Genomic DNA, 3,812 nt, shown 5'->3' with positions numbered 1-3,812 from the left:
GTGACTGTCTATGAAAAGATGGCCTGATATTCTAATAGAGTGTCATATTCCTGGAGCAAGTAGGAGGCAATATCTATAACTATAGTTCCTGGACTGAAGCACACAATGTGAAGCAAAAAACATTTGTCCAATGCTGAAGAAGTATTTCCATATTGAAGCTTGGAAGGTGCTTCAGCAGGAGCAAAGACTTCTGGATAAAAGAATTTTCCCATTTAGCACCATTAAATATGTGGGAATTCTTCTTTGAAAATACAACTAACTACAGCAGTTGATTGTGAAGTACTTCAATCAAGGTTTTGATCTCCTCTTCTAACGTGTTTGTTTTTGGCACAATACCAACTATTGTCTCTTTTTATACAGTTCCTGGTGTACCATCAACTGACACAATCCAGAAATTCGCAATGAACACCCTGACCAACTTTCTCACTCCCATGTCCATTAACTCTCAACTAGCTATCCAATCACTAACCTACATTAGCAACCAATTAACCTACTTGTCAATGTTAGGATTAAAAATAAATGGAAGCAAGTTAAGGAAGTCCATATCTGCACCAGAATTCATGAAAAAGTCCCGATTGGTGAATCTGTAAAGTATGGCGGGTTAGCAGCAACTGGCTGGAATGATCCTCAGGCTAAGATGACTGAAAGTGGCTTCAAGTATGACTTTTGCATAGCTACGAAGTATAACATTCCAGACTTATGTGTATTTGAAGATACAAGATGCAATGGATCAAAGCTAGGATAGATATGGATGAAATATTAATTCTTTAGATGGATCAAGATACAGGGAAAAGTGGCTTTAAAAAAATCCATTCTACAATTTAAAAAGTATTACCAGTATTGCCTTTCAGACTTATGAGGTTGAAAATTGCACCACAGGTGAATTTCAAGTTTTGCAGTACACCTGAAATCATTTGGGGGATTTTCTTTCCACCAAGAAAATGTGTGAGGGAGATTGAAAATACTGCTGAAGATTTGGGAATCAAATTATTTGAAATGTAGCAGGACAATTAGAAGAACTACATGCCAAATTACTCTAGATTCTGTGACTTTACATAGCACCAATCTTTTGGAGTCGTGCGAAGAAGTTCCTTGGCAAAGTCCACACTCAGTTTGTATTTAATGAATATTTCTGTATTACACTTGAACAGACAATAGAACTTCTGCCAACAATAGATGGGATCACCATTCCATTATTCTATTGTTGCTTGAGCCACAGCAGCAAGTTAGAGCTGCCATTTTCTGGTCTAATCATCATATGTCCAAATTATCATTTTACATACTTATGTTGGGACTTGGGTCTAAAGAAACACACCAACTTGAGAACAACCTTAAAGAAACGGTAAGGTTTCACTGATTGTTATAAAATAATTGACCTGGATTGTTTATCCAGGTTTTCTTGCCATAGATGCTGCCTGACCTGCTGAGTATTTATAATAAAGATTTGTTCTGTTGACCTGGAATACATTGACAGTCATACATTTGTTTAGATAGCCATAAGCCTTGTCATCACATAATCAGGGGGGAAAAAATTCTAATGTTGATAACAATGGAACTTGTGGGAAACAGGATATGCTAGGAAGTTTATTTTAGGAAAAGCTGTAGTAGCGAGTGTGCATGGAAGGAAGCTCTTCCACCCATAATCCATACATATGACATCAATAACCTTGCATTAGAATCCATTAAACTTCTCCAGCACAGTTCCTGGGAGTGCAGAGCTATCAGACAGCCAGCAGCAGTTTTTTTTTCCACTACTTGATGTAACAATCTGAACCATTGTTATTCAAGAATATCAAGGAATCCCAATCTTTGCCCAAATATCATTTGCCTCTTTCTAGAACCAAGTCTTTAGCCACTCACCCTATGCCACTACTCTGCGCCCTACTGCTGGAAGTTTTCTATAGCTCATTTCTGTTGCATCTGGCCCTCCCAGGTGATGCCAGCTGAACCCTCCTCTCTGCATTTCCCTTCCTGAAAGAGAAGCGGAAGAGATTTGGAGGCATTTGTAAAGATCTTTCAAGAATCACTAGATTCCGGAACTGTTCCGGAGGACAGGAAAACAGCAAATATCAATCTAATCGTTAAGGTGGGAGGCAGGCAGAAGAAAGGAAATTATATGTCAGTTAATCCAATATCAGTGGTTGGGAAGATACTGGAGTCCATTATTAAGGATCAGGTTTCAGGGTAACTGGAGCCACATGATAAAATAGGCCAAAATCAGTAAAATCTCCTTAAGGGGAATTCTTGCTGGCAAATCTGTTGGAACTATTTGAGGAAATAACAGGCAAGATAGACAAAGGAGATACAGTGGACGTTGTTTACTTGGATTTTCAGAAGGCCTTTGACAAGCTGCCATACAAGAGGCTGCTTAACAAGCTAGGTGCCCATAGTATTTCAGGATATGTACCAGCATGGATAGAGGATTGGATGATTGGCAGGAGGCAAAGACTCAGAATAAAAGGGGCCTTTTCTGGTTGGCTGTATGTGACAAGCAGTGTTCCACTGTATTAGGCTGCTTCTTTTCATGTTAAACATCAACAATTTGGACAATGGAGCTGACTGCCTTGTGGCCAAGTTGTCAGACAATACGAAGGTAGGTGAAGGGGCAGGTAGTGTTGAGGAGGCAGGGACTCTGCAGTACGGACTTGGAAAGATTGGAGAATGGGCAAAGAGGTGGCAGAAGGAATATGGATTAGGGAAATGTGTGATCATGCACTTTGGTCAAACAATAAAGGCGTGGACTATTTTGTGCTGGCATTGGAGAGGGTCCAGAGGAGGTTCACAAGAATGATTCCAGGAATATGAGGAGAGATTGATTGCTCTGGGCCTGTTCTCACTGAAATTTAGAGAATTAAGTGGGGATCTTATTGAAATCTTTTGAATATTGAAAGGCTTAGATACAGTGGACATGGAAAGGATGTTTCCTTTAGTAGGTGAGTCTAGGAATGGCACAGCAGACTTGATGGGTCAAGTGGCCTGATTCCTCTCCTATACCTATGGTCTTACACTTCTTCATTGTAAAGGAGGTCACACTATGAAGTTAGAATACAGTATACTAGAGTGAAAGAAGTACACTCCTCCACCAGGTGGGATTAGGAGGATTGAAAGGACAGGTTTTGCTTTTCGTGTGGTTAGCAAGGAAAGTGTTTTAAAATCGGATTTTAACATCATCTCTCCCCCCCCCCCCCCACCCCACCATGTACCAACCCTACAGGGTCTTGATAAATCCATTCTTGTCAGCTTCTTTGTCATTCATCCAGAAAAAGAAAAGGAATGAAATTCGATTTCGATTTCATAATTAAACATTCCAATACTCCCCCCACTTCACCCCAAAGTTGAGTGGCAACTTCTCCCCTTCTCAATTCAGAGCATTGTGAGTAATGTGCACAATTCCAAAATACTGGAATTGCTCAACAGGCTTGTAAGGGTAACGTTTCAGGCTGACGTAATCCACCCACACACAAGAATAACAGAAAAAAAATCATAGGCATCAAATCGAATCAAAAGGTAATCATATTTGCAAATGTACCAATGATTTAACCAGCCACCTCATTTGCACCAGAACCCCAGACCTTCTCTTGTTTCTAAATATGTTTCCATTATTCAAAGCTTTTTGTTATTTTGATTCCTATCTACAGCCACAGCCCTGCTGCTCGCAGGCATTTTGAACTGAGTTGGAATCGAAGGGCCTTTTACATTCATTGCTCTGTATGCATCATTAAGTTGCACTGCGAACTCATTTCCATCCATTTATATATCATGTGTGTCTTGCTGATGCAAGTGCATAGTGTTGGAAAGTGCAGCCTGTTGGA

Source organism: Hypanus sabinus, chromosome 5 (genome assembly GCF_030144855.1).
Source record: "Hypanus sabinus isolate sHypSab1 chromosome 5, sHypSab1.hap1, whole genome shotgun sequence".
Taxonomy (NCBI): Eukaryota; Metazoa; Chordata; class Chondrichthyes; order Myliobatiformes; family Dasyatidae; genus Hypanus; species Hypanus sabinus.
Note: the sequence above shows the minus strand (reverse complement) of the source record.